This window comes from Lissotriton helveticus, chromosome 1_1, assembly GCF_964261635.1.
Source record: "Lissotriton helveticus chromosome 1_1, aLisHel1.1, whole genome shotgun sequence".
Lineage (NCBI taxonomy): Eukaryota > Metazoa > Chordata > Amphibia > Caudata > Salamandridae > Lissotriton > Lissotriton helveticus.
Window position 1 is genome coordinate 103152620 of NC_136057.1, and position 16615 is coordinate 103169234.

Genomic DNA, 16615 nt, shown 5'->3' on the forward strand with positions numbered 1-16615 from the left:
TTTTACCCAAGTGTGGGTCCTTGTATGTTTAGTGAGTCTCATTTTGTCACTGAAACATCTCTGGCATTCAGAGCACTGATAAGGTTTTTCCCCAGTGTGCAATCTCACATGTGCAGTTAGAAGTGATTTAAGTTTGAAATCTTTTGGGCATTCGGAGCACTGATAAGGTTTTTCCCCAGTGTGGGTTCTTATATGCAGCGTGAGATGTCTTTTTTCATTGAAACATTTCTGGCATTCAGAGCACTGATAAGGTTTTTCCCCAGTGTGGAATCTCACATGTGCAGTTATAAGTGATTTAAGTTTGAAATGTTTTGGGCATTCAGAGCACTGATAACGTTTTTCCACAGAGTGGGTTAATTCATGTCGATAAAGGCTCGGTTTGATACTAAACCTTTTCTGACATTCAGAGCACTGAAAAGGTTTTTCCCCAGTGTGGATTCTCATATGCTCAGTGAGATAAGATTTACGACTGAAACTTTTTTGGCATACTTTGCACGGAGAGTGTTTTTCCCCAGTGTGGATTCTCATATGCTCAGCGAGATAAGATTTACGCCTGAAACTTTTTTGGCATACTTTGCACTGAGAGTGGGTTTCCTCTGTGTGCATTCTGTCAAATTCTGTGAGATAAGATTTATGGCTGTATCTTTTTGGGCACAGGTAACTTTTTTCCCTAACTTCGGTTATTTTGCCTCGATTTTAGAGTCGGGCTTGTTTAGATAATGTTCAGCACTTATCTCTAAAAGAAATTGTGTGTAATCTTCTCAACACTTGAATTGAGCAAAAAATGACGGGAAGCAGTCCTGTAACACCTGTTGAAATGTTTCTAAGAGATAATAGTCTTTAGCAGCAACTCAATTTGTGACTGAAGTTTTTCTCAAATCTATTTGTATAGGTTCTTAGCAATGCAGTGATAAGGTGTTAGTCTGATATTTAATGATTAAACTGATAAGTACCTTTTTGCACTGGTGTAATGGCAGTAACTGAGGGCGTTAGAACGTGCAGAGTACTATTGTGGATCATTAGTCGCAGAACATCAGTTCCTTCTACCCTTTCTATGTTTGGTGTAAGGTTAAGGTTTGTAGTTCTGAGGATGAGGATTTATTTACATTACCTATAGCGCAACGGTGCTCCTTTAATCCATTTTTATATTTAACAGTTTTACATATCACTCCTGCAAAACAGATAATGTTGAGGCGATTACATAGAATTACAGAACAGTACACAATAAAAAGGAAACAATCTGAGATGGTCATTAACACAATAAAGTGGTGAATTCTTAAGGTTTTCGCAAGAGTGAGCAGAGTGGGTCAAGGTTTATATCCCGAGGCAGATAGTCTCAAACTTGCGTAACTTTCTTTTATGCAGTGTGTACTTCCTCTCTTGAATCACATGATGCTTTAGATGAACGTTATTCTGTCATGCTTCGGCAATTTGTCTTTCTGATAATATTTCAGATGAGGATGCTGAAGTGGTCTTTCTACATTATTTCTGATGCTGTGTGCACAGATATGGCTTTGCTCTGGGTTAATGAAATGCAAAATTAGAGACTTCACTTACAGGTATAGTACTTTCCTCGCCACACTTAGATTTTTGGAAATTGTTTAAAAGTAGAATGCTGGATGTCCGTCAGTTTTTCAAAATAATCCTTCTTATAGCACCGACATTCAGTTGCTTAGTGCTAAATCTTGCTTTCTTTGTCCGTAATTTCAATCACCTATAGTATAAAAATTAAATAGTTAATACATGTACATTTCCAAAAATATAATTTACGAGCCAAATCAATGCAGAATTTTGAAAATGTTGAGCTGTTTTTCAGACAGAGCAGAGTGTAGAATGGTAGAATGAGAGTACTTGGATGTAAGAGTGAGGATTTGTAGAATTTTCAACATGCACCCAATGGAGTTGCAACATAGAATCCCAAAGGCAGATATGAAAGTCATATGGACTGGCATCAAACATATATTAAAAAAATATATACTATTAAAGTATTATTATTCAAGCACCATCAATAGCGGCATCCAACTTTAAGGCCGGTATGCAGGATCTGGCCATGTGGATGAACTCGCACTGCCTAAAGCTAAACGGTTCCAAAACTGAGGTACTGGTGGTCGGGGGCACTGGCCTAAACTGGACAGCGGACTGGTGGCCACCGTGCCTGGGCCCTACCCCAACCCCTTGTAAGGAGGCTAAGAACTTGGGGATATGGGTTGACCCCACTCTATCATACGAGGGCCACATTTGTCGCTTAGTGGGCAAGTGTTTTGGGGTGCTAAAAACACTCAATCATACCTTGGATCTACTTCCCATTGAAGCTAGACGCACCTTAACACAGGCACTCGTGACGTCCCGTTTATATTACGGGAATGTCCTATTCTTGGGCGCCACGGAAAAAAGTCTGGGACGTCTACAAGTCCTTCAAAATTCGGCAGCTCGCCTAGTGCTGAGACTTCCGAAAAGGGCAGCGTCGAAACCTGCGCTGGCGGCCTTAAATTGGTTGCCAGTAAAAAAGAGAGTCATGTACAAAGCTCTCCTCATATGTCATCGGATATTATGGCAGAAAGCTCCCTTCTATCTTCAGGACTTAATACAAAGATATGAGCCTACAAGAGCTCTTCGCTCTGTAGGCACAGGCCAGCTGAAGGTTCCCCGTGTAAGAAGCGCCAAACTTGGGGGCAAATCCTTTAGAGTTTTAGCGGGTCAAAATTGGAACATTCTTCCACTCTGCCTCAGATTGGAAAGATCTGAAGTCAAGTTCAGAGGTCTCCTAAAAACACACCTGTACAACTCTTAGTGAGGGGTCCGATTGGCTGTTCCATCTTAGCTGATGCCTGCTTTTCTTCTCTCCAGAGCGCGGGGACACGCCGGGATGGCGTCACCGGGCGCTTTATAAACTACTTTATTATTATTATTATTATTATTAATTAATTTGTAATGCAGTCTTCTGGGAAGGGAATGACTCCTCCACAGAAAACAGGTGTTTTCCCCTGCCCTGAGTTACCACCTACTTGTATCTGGTTTCCTGACTTTTGAGTTTTGGCCTCTGCCTCAAGCAAATCTATTGTGTGCTGCGAGGACTATGCCTAGACCTATCCCTCAACTATGGTCCCGAGTGTGAATCAAGGGCAATGAAATTAAGGAGTACTTTCATGTGTTCATTTTATTCCACCTGATTATCAGTTAGGTTTTTCTGCACCTGGATTTACTGGTTGCATAAAACCGAGAAACAATTTTTTTCCAGACAGAAAAATTAGACTGAAAAGACGCACAAGACGCTGGGTGCAGCAGAAGCAGCCAAGACTTATGCTGTTTTTTTTTATTAACTGGGGGAAACACACAATTCTTCCCTCTGTTGGTGTTCACAGTCGTTGTCGGCCTGTGATTTGGCATTGAGTGCAGAGCGTATCGATTAGAGCCGAGGGGCCGAGCCGAGGAGGAGTTGGCGAGCAAGCGGAGCGGATTCTGGGACGACTGCCCGGGTTTGTTTTGTGACCGGTTCCCACTCTCAAAGTTTTCCCCTGCTTCAACCGTGTCCTGTTATACAGGTGCTTTAAGTTCTACAGATTTGCTGTGGGGGCAGGAACGGCCGCTGCCTGCACCGCGGTGCTAAGGTGCTGCTGGTGCTGCTCGTGCGGCGGCTGCTGCAGGGCACAGAGGAGCACAGAGGAGCCTTGGCCTGCCGCCTGATTTTTGTCAAAAATGTGTTTAATAATTTTTTCCACAGGCAAAAATTACATCATCACTTGGTCCCACGCAGGGGATCAGAAAGCCTCAACAGAATTATAACAGGTGGACAAAGTGCATTGATCAATATAAACCTGCTCCTCCTTTTTTTAGATAAGCCAAATGAAAGATACAGCTTCTAAGTGCCCCGGAGCTGAGACAGAGAGATAAAAAAGAAAAAAAAAGCAGATCATTCAACTTTGCTAAGCTAGCAGATAGGTCTAAAGAAAACTTAACGGCCTTCTGTAACGGTAATTTCTCCAGGTTGCTCCACCGAGGTGTTTTATGTGGAATAGTGAAAAAGCGTGGAGAAACTCATCCTAACATGGGATAAGTAATTATGAATCTAACAAGGAACAAAGAAAAAAAAAACACCCCCCACCTCACCCTTGGTGGCGGCGTGTTCATACTAACGAGAGGTTGGTCGACACTGGAGTTGTGATCAAAACTGGAAGAGATGGAGGGCTCTGATGTTGGAGGGACACACCGCAGACGGAAGACCATGGGAGAGGAAGGTGACAAGGGGGCCCCATTTAAATTCGAAATTCTTATAATTATCCCTGAAAATATCAGCCAAGCAGTCTCCAAAGACGAGAGTGCCATAGGGAAATAGCTGGAGCCTCCCTTCTCTTCCAGGCGGCTGCCAGGGTGACCTTAGATGCCCCACACGCACCACTCTTAAAGTATGGGACTTAATTTTGGGCGACGACAGGTGGACTTCTTTTCCATCCCCATTCACTCCAATCCATTTCAATCCAGCTTTCCCCCCGGCCCAACATGAGGGACCCTTTGACGCCTGGAGAAGGGGAGGCTGCTTAGCTCCAATACATTTGTTCCACAATTTTGATCCCCTTACTTTTGATCAATGTCAAAGGGACTTTGAATTGAAGCACACTGAAAGATATCAGTATATCCAATTGATGCACTGGGCCCTCACACCTCAGATACGGGAGGCTGCTACTCGACCTCTAACAAAATTTGAGGCCTTTCTCACCAAGACTGCTAACATGAAAGGGGTGATCTCATTTATCTATATCTTCCTCCTTAAAACAGTGCTTTCCCCACGCCCCCGTTATATGTTTAAGTGGGAAGACTTAATTCACTGTCCTAATTCCGGTTAGGAATGGACGCATCTATGGTCCGACAGCGAACGCTTCAATCATTCCTCAGAACTCAGGGAACTGCCGTCTGATTTTACGTATACACCCAGCATTGAGCAGAGCAGAGCTGAGCAGAGGAGTGGAGGGAAGTGCCTACATCTGCCGTCTGTAGGTGGACTGGCTCTGGATCCAGCTCTTGTTCCTGAACGATTGCCAGCATTCTCCCTTGTACTCTTGACAGTGATGAATAGCAACGAACAAGCAATGAACAGTGAGTGGCGAGTGACAAGTTGCAAGAGGTGTGTGGCATGTGGCGAGTAGTTAAGGTTGATCGGTCCGTAGGTCGCTGAGCCATTTCAGTCTGTAATAAGTCTGTAATACAAAATCTGAGAAATTATGCAAAGGGGAAAGTGACAATACACTTTGACCCTGTTGAAGCACCCCTCGACCCCTGAATTACTCTGCATGCCTAGACTACAGCCCTACCCGGAGCCCAGATATTAATCAATTGATTAATTAATTAGTTAATTAAATAAATAAGTAACCAGCAGCACCAGCAGATTCTGTACTGAGGTGTGCTTTGGGGGTATTTTTCCTTGGAGGTGTTTTTGTCCTATCAAGGCACCTGTTGGTCTTGTCACTGGCCCGTTTGATTTTCTGAAAGAAGCAAGACTTCTTCACCTTAGAGGGTGTATTATGAGGTCAGGAAAGGAGCGGCCACCTTTCCCTCCTATCAAAAGGAAAAGAAAAATACAACAAACACTAATATTAGATACGTTTAAAATAAAACAGGCAGGCGACATATAGTCCTTTAAATCATCAAAGGTCCATACATTTGGGAAACTGGGAAAGTCGCCGTCAAAGTTTGATTTTATGAAAGATCCAACTGGTGCTATGCTAACATTGCTAACTAACCCATGTGATCTTCAAACTCCAATTAAACCACTGAGTAGAACAAATATGATATCACCTAAGCAAGAAGTAGGTGAACTAGGCCACCCTGAGTCTGAAGCTGAAGTCGAACGAATGTCAAATTCAACTAAGGACCAAGTCAACCATTGGGGTCAAATAACGGACCTAGAGATGTTAACTATTCCACTTACTGGTCGTTCACAATAAGAGGACGCAAAATGCACAAATCTAACAATGGGAGATACTCAGCAATTACTACCAACTAGGCATCCAATGCCAATAGAAGTGCAAGTAAAAATCAGAAAAGCTAACGGTATAGGGGAACTATCTAATTTGGGCCAAATAAAACAACCAGAGCAAGAAGCTCCACATGAACTAAATGGTGGGGTGAAAATCATAAGGGAAGCCAATAACCCACTGAAATCGGATCTTACTCCGTATCAACAAAACGTTTTGAATAGTAGTCCACAATTCATTAATTCTTGTGACGAGGGACATGATTTTCAAGGACCACAAAAAGAGGAGTATAAGGACCTATCATTCATAAATGGGCAACCCCATAGCCCAGGTACTCAGGTACCAGGAAGTGGGAACGGGAGAGCAATTTGGGATTTATTAATCAAAACCTCGCAATTAACTCTGGAAGCTTTAACATATCAGTCCAACCAAAAGGAGGTCCAAATAGATCTCTTGAGTGCTACGGCATCCTCTGTTACCGGAATTGAGCAGAAGATAACGCAAAATAATCTAATAGTAAGGGCACAATCTCAGCCAATATCTACGTTTGCAGAGTGTAGTTGTGCCCCACTAATTAACAAACTAGCTACCATTCCGGATATTTTAAAAACAATAATTGACGTTGTAAAAGGGAATTTTCCTAATGTGGGAATTCAAACCATCAAGAACGACTGCCCCTCTAAAGATAGAATAAAATGGAAAGACAATACTGTTGTTGTTAAAGAGAAAATAGATGATAAAACAAAAGATCAAGAAGTGATAAACCTATGCTCGACATAATCCACAATGACAGATGTAGCTCCAGAAATTCATCTATCAAAAAGAGAGAGGAAAAAATAACGGAAAGCAAGAAATAAAGCCTCAAAGTATAAAAAATACAATTGCATCAGATATAGTGAGATTGAACACTGGAAACAACCATGACCAAATATCATATTGTGAAGGTGAGGGTAAACAAATGACTCCAACAAAACCCTTTTACCCTCTATTTAATAAGGATCTATCGGAGGTACAAGCAGTTATGAAAAATAAATGCCTAAACAATCAAGCTGATAGCATAAAAAATGATAGAGAATGGGAAAATTCAGTCCTTAGAAATGCTGCAAGTGGAAATAAGCCATCACAATTGGAAACAAATAGAGCAAAGAGGGAGAGTATCAGAGGGGATGAAACGAATAGAGATTTGTTAAAAACCTGGAAGGATATTAAATTACCACAAGATCTGGGAACCGAAACGAAGCAGTTACATAAACATCGACAATCATGGTCTCAAACTGTTAGTAATCATAATGGAAGGTTAATTGAACATGCTCAAGGTGAAAATAGCCTGCAACAAATTAAATTAAATAACCCAGATCAAAAAGAAGGAGTGGTGCAGGTAATTTTTATCCCGGAATATAAATCTAGGGGTAATAATTAAACAACTTGCAAACATCCGGACCCAACACAAGATGGCAGTAGTATGCAAAGCATGTGCATCTACAGCATACATGCCTCGAACAGAGGATTAATGGCCCCAAATTCCAGCCGTGGTAACTTGTCATGTTGTGGCTGAGTGTGCCATGTGATGTGGCGGGCTATAGTGCTTGGTGTGATTTGGTCATTTTTGACAAGGTGGAGTGCTGAACGGTTAGGCAAATTTTGATTTTCTTTGTTTTTGGGATCATGTGATATAGTGCGGTACCTACCGTATGATGTAAGTAAATAAATTACATTGCTAATATACCATAAGGATGTGGGGTGAGTGTTATTATGGACGAAGCCTTGCTGATTATATGCAGAATAACAGGTCTGGGAGGTCACTACTGACTAGAGCAGTTTAGCAGCTGCACAGGCCTTGGGCATTGATCCTATTGAGGATAATATGTGACGGGCCACTGGTGACTGGAGCTGGCTAGCAACAACGCTAGCCTCTGATATTCATTACAAGCAGGGTAACAATACATGTCAATATTGACTAGAACTGGTTGGCAGTAGAGTTAACCTCTGGTTTTGAATATTAGCAGGATTTAAGGTACAGGGGTCACTACTGACTGGAGTTACTTAGCAGGATAATAGGTCTCAGTGGGCCAATACTGACTGAAGCTGGTTAGTATGATCACTAGTCCCAAGGTGCTACTAATGACTCAAGTTGGCTAGAATGATAACAGGTCCCAGGGGCCAGTACTAACAGGAGCCGGCTAGTAGGCTTACAAACAGGTCCAAGGGGCCACTACTGACTGGAGCTGGCTAAAAGAATAACAGCCCCAAGGGTGGTGGGGGTGCGAGTGGCATCAGGGACCGGAGTTGGCTAGAAGCATTGACAACCTTTGGTATTGATTAACTGCAGGATTCCAGCTGCTGAATACAGCTGGATAGCAGCAGTGGTGGCCTCTAGGAAGAAGGAATTGAGAAAGCATAACTGGATATACTGGTTTCTTTAATACCGATAATTGGTTACACATGAATGCCACAACATGCATTGATATATTACATTACCAAATTACAATATTCTTATATTAATTTGATGTGTCTGTTCGCCTTAATATACAGATGAATTGTTAATTTGAAAACATTACATGTGTAAATGAAATTCAAAATTGTAAATGTTTCATAATCATGTTTTATGATTTGCTAAAATAAGTCATTTGGAAAGAAAAAAACATTTATGGTGTCGGAAATAAATGTTCAAATGTAATTCAAATATTGGTTTTTTGAATATATATATAGTTGCATATAGTTTTGGGGGCAAATTCCCATTGAAATTGTGTGCAGGGGTCGGGATCCAAGGTCTCGAGGTAGGGAGGTTCAGTTAGAGACACGGCTAAGGACAAACGTGTTACTCCTGCAGCACGCCAGATAAAATGGATTAATTCAAGAAAATTCAGTCAAAAGAGAATAGGAACTTGGAAAAGGGAGTACATCTCTACAGTTTATAAAATGTTCGCCTTAATATGCCTGCAAAGTTATATGATTCTATTAGGGCCCAGAACCCTTTTATTTAGTCCTTCTGCACACTTTCCTGCATCTTGTAGTGAATTGAATATTGACAAACAGAAGTGTTATTTCCAGAAACAGTGAATTCTGCAGCTTGTCTGTGTATCTTTTATCTGCACCTCACAGACTCCTCACATTCCTCTCGAGAGAAGATCCTGCCTCCTACTCATTAGTGTTGTTTCAGTAACTGTTTCTATCATGTGTTCAGGTTTCATTGACTTGTATTAGGAGAAAAGTGTATAAAAATACATTGTGTAGCATTAGCATTATATACTCCAACTTGCTTTAGGGTGGGTGCTCTCGTCCATTGCAAAGACAATTGTGACTTGTTATTTTGCTTGGCCTTTTGCTATTTTTGCATTAAATTCATAATAGATTTGTCGGCCTCCAGGTGTGTTGTGTTTTATTTTACATATCACAAGAAATGACGAGGAAATTGACAGTCCAGTATACACATTCTTCATATAATTCAACTCACAGTATACTGTTCTGGAGGTTCAGTCCCATAGACATTATCTCTAACTGAACACAGGCACCCTAGGAAGCATGTGCTTTTCAAACCAGTTGCCCTCTGATACGCTGTCCTCGCTATTGGATAAGTCAGTTTGTCCTGAATTTTAGGAGGGTTACTTATCTAGTGCACTCTGTTAGACAGCGCTCACCTGTGGTAGTAAGAAGTTAATAGGCACCTTATCACCTATGCACGGCGCAGGGCTTTGAGTTACAGAGCTCCTCACGCTTTGGAGAAGATTAGGTCACATTTACCCATTTTCCCATATTTGGTCCTGATGAAATGCCAACAAATTGCTCCATGACTACACAAGGCATGAAAAATGTTGACCTGAAGTATAGACTCCAGCTTACCAGCAGGTCCATAGGTGATCGACACTTTCACACAGTGATAGGTGCCATTAGTTCCTCAATTTCTCTGACACTATTTTTAATCTCAACATGGACTAGTATGATCACATTAACTATATTGCGGCAATGGTCGATAGCTGATCTTATATTCAGACTTTCACCAATCTCACATCTTATGACACAACATTCTCTGTCCTACTATGCTCATCCGGCGTACTAATTAAAATATCTGCGACAAAGTGCCCTCTAGTGGTGCCCGCCAGGCATTGTAGCGCCGGCCTGGTGAGTAGTATAGCCCAATGATGAAGCATGTCACCTTCAGGTGAGTGAGCGCAACTTGTCTTAAAAGACCTGCTTCCTAGGGTGTCTGCGTTCAGTTACAGATAATGACTCTGGGACTGGGACTGAACCTCCGGAACAGTATACTGTGATTTGATTGTGCTTTATTTTAACAAATGTACAAAGCAGATATTGGCGCTTGCTTGTTTCACAAAAATGATCGAATACCTGCCTCGGAGCGCACTTCTTACAGACGAGTATGGGGTTATCATGTTGCTGCTACAAGCTCCTTACCTGTGCGAGTTATCGGGAACGATGCAGGGGGCAGAACCAAACCAGCCACATGTGGAGATCAGTAACAAATACTGAAGAATTAACAGAGCTTCCAAGCTGGTGACCATTAAGTAATTGACCTTGAAAATAAAAGACACGTTTTTAGTATTCTGGTGACTCATGGCCATAAAAAACAAAGGTTATAAATTCAATATTGTGTCAAATACTTAAAAACTGGAACTGGATGTGCTGAATCAGATGTTGCCCCAGGTCATGCATGACACCTTTCGCCACTTTTGCTTATGGGACTTGTAGTTTTCTCATTAAAAGGATGGGCTCTAACGTCCCAGTGTTCTAAGCGATGTTGGTCAAAATCAGAGGCCTGAGTGAGGGTGAAGCTTGACACTGCTCTGCTTAGCAGTGAGATGAATGACAGTTCCCCAGCCCTTCCATTCTTTGATCTACAGAGGCTCGTCGGCCATTCATATTTTTTTGCAATGACAAAGAAACTTTTATTGCAGCTTGTGTCACTGAAGAGATAAAACCCCTGGACGTGTTTAATTAACTACTGACAAACATTAACAACCAAGAACATGAGATTCTGGAAAACTATCAAGCACCCAATCATAATCAGTCGCCCTTTACACCCAGGAATTCTTGAGGCTTTGGAGAGGGTGAATTGCACGTGGTATAAGAGGAACACTACGTCGACTCAAAGCTCACTTCTCAGGGATGTACTGAAATGCCAGCCTCATGGCACACTTAGCCATCTCTTCGCCTCCTCCTCCTCAAACTGTTGACCAGCTATCAGGGCAAATGAGCCTGCAGCAAAGCATTGCTGGCTTGGTTCCACACCGGACCAGGCAAGGTGATCAACTCCATACTCCTCCAAGTCAGCAAGCACTCTGGTCGAGCCAGTCCTAACCCCACATGAATGTTCCCCATCACAACTATTTTATTGGTACTAAGTTATGTTTCTGCCAAATGTATGAGTCAAAAAATGAAAGGCTTTACATGAAGTGCTGAAAGAGAAATAATTAAGTTTTTCAATATTTCTGAGTCTGCCACAGTACACAGGAGCATTATTTCTCTACAGCAGCAAATCATGTACGCGCTCTGTAGAAAGCACGTTTGAATGAAACATGGAAGGCATTGCAGCCAACAATCTATGCAACATTATAGCAGAGTGCAAGATAACTTGTGTTATTATTCCAACAGAAAGAAATGCCATTCGTAATGTGTACGCCATTTTAAAGGTTCTGAGTATTTGAAACATGGTGTCCCCCATGACGATTAACCCCAGCTACAACTTGTGCCATTTTCACGTTATGACCAATAACGCACTCACAATGGCCCAATGTAAACATATCTAATGAGTTTTTGCCAGTGAAATCACGTCCCCACCATCACGCATGCTCAGGTATAACCTGACCCGCACATGCGCTTCACAATCTACGGTCACTGCATCCCTGAGCCTCGTGGTCACACTGACGCGCATGCGCGGTGTGGTATATAAATAAATAATACCGGATCTAGGTTTGACTAGGCATAGTAATAACAGATAGCTCAATAAATAAGAGTCAAGATTCGAGGTAGTAGGAGTTTTGCAGGTTTATTACAGCATAAAGGACAGGGACAGGACAACCTGCATAGGAATAGGATGGCAGGGCCCGGCAGGGGGGCTGGATTGGACTAGCGTGGCCCGGCAGCTGCCGGGGCTAGATCTGGGATGAGCGCGCTAACATTTAATAACAATACACGATCATATATACTAAAACAGTTGCATTACAATACATACGATAGGCGGAGCAGGGGGCGTGGTCAATAGCAGTCGCGAAAGATAAGGGTGAAAGTGGGTGTAACAGGGCGTATACATAGACATGTGATGCAAACGTAACAGAATATGTCATGAATGGGGCGGAAACATGGAGGGGGCTACCTAAGGAGCTGGGACCTCTGACCTAATGGTGCGCGCAAACTGGCAATGACGTGTTACTAGGAGAAGCTGGGGGCTACGAACTCTGTGCTAGGAGCAGAGACTGAAGTCTGGAGAGTCAGGGCGACATGTACCTAAACAGTATCTAGTATCTGATGTTTAGAGAACATGTTGATATAAACTAGAAGTCAGGAGGGGAAAGGCTAACTTGATTCTAAGACTGGAGCATACATTATTCTACATGTAGTGCGTGATGAAGAATATTAAATGACCATTGATACAGTATTTCTCTTACATGGAGACGTAAAGGCTAGACAATGACGGAAACTATTGATGCGGTTCAGTAGCTTAGGAATGCAGAGAAGGAGGGCTGGACTGATAACTAGAATCATAACATACTCTTGGCAGACTCAGAGGCAGAGCCAGGCTGAACCGGGCACTGCAAGGCAGGAAGTAAGTGAAGGGTCAGGGATACAGGTGGGGGCTGTATCGCTCCTCAGCGAGGCTCAGGAGACAGAAGCTGAATCTGGTGTCCAGGCCCTTTTGAGGCCTAGAAACGGGGACTTTATAATGAAATAACGTGCACACTGAGAAACGTGGCAACGTAGCTTTACATAGGCCTGATATTCGTAGTATTCACGAGAACTGGAAACTGGCATACTAGAGATGGACACAAATATAATTGCGTCATTAATCGAACATGGGGAATACATATGCATATTAATCATGCACAGATAACATATGATGGAGGACGCGTAGGGACACAGAACATGGCAAAATTTACTTTTCCACATTCCCTCCTTGTCACTACGTTTCCATCAGGAAACATCAATATTCATGATACCATCTATCATTTCATACAGTATCATTTGCTCGTCTCGAATTTTCTGGGAACGGGTTTTAGAACGGGACTTGGGACTAGGAATACAAGAGGTAGCACAAATGCTGCAAATCGCAGGGCCACATTGTATACAGAGGCAGCAACTGAATATGATCGCTACTGCGATACCTAGAAAGGACAATACTTTCCATCCCCAGGCGGAAATTATATTCCAGAACCAACCGGACCATGTCCAGGTGCCTGGATCTCGGTGTAACAGATGGGCAATTTTATGGAGTCTGGTTATAGCTGAATAAACAGACGGCGCGTTATTTGGAATGAAAATGCAGCAACTAGATCCGATGACTCTACAGGCCCCGCCCCTATCGGCCAGTATGACGTCAAGGACGAGACGATTTTGCAAAACGACAAATCTCATAGCAGATTGCTCTTCAGTCAAGTTACCTAGAGCAGAGGCAGTCTCATTTACTACAGCTTCAAGGGTTCTGGTTAACCTACGGATTAGCTTACTGTTCTGGATAGGGCCTATAAAGAAGAAGAAACCTCTATTGAAATCTGTATACTGTTCTAGAGCAGTTTCAGTATAATCGACAATTGGGGACTCGATCTCCCTTCTATGTCTAATGTGTACTAGATGTGTGTTTCTATGATAATCAGGTGGGGCTAGGAAAACAGGTGGCAGTAGGAAGGCAATGTAACAGGTTCCCTCCCAATCGAGGGGCAGACGAACATATGCGGTTTGACCACAAATAAAATAAGAATGACGTGAAGCTTTGAAAATAGATTTCCCACTGTCACTATACTTGACAATAGTAGTACAATCACTATGTCCTACATGTACGGAACCATTATTTCGGACACATAATTCACCTTTGACTGGTAGTACTGAAATAGCAGGTAAGTCTGGAGTAGTATCAGACTGAACATTCAGGACCATAAAATTCGAAGAATAATTTCCTAAATTGTAAACTTCATTCTCTAGATCTAACCCTGTTCTGTGGGGAAGACCTTGCTTGTCTGGGAAACATGTACTGTTAAGGAAAGACATATCTGTTGAGGATGACGTTAACGTGGACCATGCTCCACACGAACCATTATGTGAAAATGGATAAGGAAAAAGTGGCAGAACTCCCTTCGGTGTCTGGAAAGGGGGGAGTCGACCACACACCCAACAATTAGTGGCATTGCTGGTCTGGTGTGAATAATGTAACATGCGGATAAAAGAATTGTTACGCATAGCGAGGCGGTAAGAGAGTTCATGAGGAGGCAGATCACTAAACGTGTGCTCTACTGTAACATTAGAAGACTTATTTACATGAGAAACTGGAAAATACAGATAAAATGCATAACTGGTGCAGGAAATCATAATGCTGAGAAATAATATGAAACTTAGAAAAACGATACATCGGATTGAGTTTTGACTAACTCTCTCACTATGGGGGTCTATTTTATACATGTCAGAAACCGGTCTAACCGTTTCACCTAGGGGAGGACTTAGACAATCAAACTGGCTGACTTATTTTACTAGACCGTAGCTTTTTCTTATACTCCTGTTGCGGAGTTGTCTCTAACAGGGAGGGTTCAGTAACAGTGTCTTTTGCGGGACAGTCCTTAAGAATAGTACTTTGGCAGTCCTTTAAATCCTCGGAAATGTTCTTTGAAACTGGTTTCAATCCATAAAACTTTTTGATATGCGAAAGATGCACCCAGCCTTTGCGTCCCTCCAACTTCACGGCTGTACGGGTGGCGAGGAGGACCTGTCGGGGCTCCTTCCAGCGAGGCTCCAGCGGACTTGAACGATCGAAATTTCGCACTAGGACCATGGATCCGGGAACGATTTCATGCGGTGCCACCTCTGTATTGTCTGGAAATGCGGCGGCAACCTGTGAACGACAAGAGTTGAGGGCAGACATCAAGGAAGCTAGGTAATCTGTCAGCATATTACTTGAAACATCGGTAATACTTCGGGGTCTAGGAGTACCCCACATGTTAGGGGGGCGGCCGAAAACGACCTCATACGGGGACAGACCTGTTCTGGAATGTGCGACCATGCGCATGTAGAACAGGGCAACTGGCAGAGCTATTAGCCAGTCCACACCTTTCTCTTGACATACTTTGGCAATGCGAATTTTCAGGGTCTGGTTATGTCTCTCTACGAGACCGGCTGCTTCAGGATGGCGTACACAATGGAACTTCCACTGGTACCCTAACAACAGGGAAACATGTTTCATGAGTTCAGATGAGAATGGCTGGCCGTTGTCAGAATACACGACTCTAGGGAGTCCATAACGGGGGAAGAACTCACGAACCAACTGCCTGGCAGTGGTCGCGGCTGTGTAATCTGGGACTGGATATGCTTCTGTCCACCTGGACAAAGCGCATACAACTACAAGGACATACTTGAAACCTCAACATCGCTCCATCTGAATGTAATCCATCTGGAGGACTTCAAAAGGGTGGTCAGGGGGCTGGAATCCACCTTGTTCCACCGGGACACTTTTACCTGGATTAAACTGACAACATATCATACAGGTACGGACTTTCTGCTTGGCTGCAGCTCGCAAATGTTTGTTGAACCAAATGTTCTGGATACTGTCTAACATAGCTTTCTCTCCTAAATGTGCTGGACTATGTGCGGTATTAACAATGACTTGAACCATGGAGTCGGGGAGAAACCATGTGGCTCTACCCTTCGTTAACCATCCCTGATCTGTCTGGACCCCTCCTTGTTCGGACCATTTCTTGATTTCTTCAGGAGTAGCATGTAACTGTATGTCTATGACATCTTGTGTAGGGTCCTTAACTGTCATACATGTAGTCGGATCTGGAGTGTGTGTCTGTGTTGGCTTAACTGAAATGTCTGGTGTCTGTGCTGTAAGCTTGGCTGTGCGATCTGCTAGATCATTACCCTGGGAAATAATGTCAGTAACTTTCGTATGTGCTTTGCACTTCATGATAGCAATGGATGTCGGTAAGTGTATTGCATCTAACAGAGCTTGAATAAGGAGACCATGCTGAATCTTGGTTCCATGAGAAGTCATGAAACCTCTCTCCTGCCAGAGCACTCCGAAGTCGTGTACGACTCCAAATGCATAACGTGAATCTGTGTAAACATTAACTTTCCGGTTCTTGGCGTGTATGCAGGCTTGAGTCAGAGCAACTAGCTCTGCTGCTTGAGCAGACAGGGTGTCAATACGGTGTGTTTCAATAACTTCAGTGTCAGTAGTCACTGCATACGCGGCGACTAGTTCTCCTGTACTAGTTCTCATGCATGAACCATCCACATAAAGTGTCAGGTCGGGATCTGGTAATGGAATATCTGTCAGATCTTGTCTTGGCTTGGTCATGATGTTAACTACTTCCACACAGTCGTGTGTGGCAGGATTTGGATTAACTGACGGTAACAGTGTGGCAGGATTTAGGACGTTGCAGCGTCTGATTTCTATGTGTGGCTGGAACAGTGTCAATTCATAACCTGTT

General features: G+C 42.9%; 1 long non-coding RNA gene across 2 annotated transcripts in view; it reads right to left on the reverse strand.

Moving 5' to 3' along the window:
* LOC144767945 (uncharacterized) overlaps positions 1–16615 on the reverse strand; it is a 306510-nt gene that overhangs the window by 260972 nt on the left and 28923 nt on the right. For both annotated transcript variants that reach the window (XR_013598390.1, XR_013598391.1), the window contains exons 2-3: positions 10380–10498; positions 1558–1714 (exon numbers count right to left, since the gene is read on the reverse strand). This is a non-coding gene — a long non-coding RNA (uncharacterized LOC144767945). The remainder of the gene's footprint in view (positions 1–1557; positions 1715–10379; positions 10499–16615) is intronic.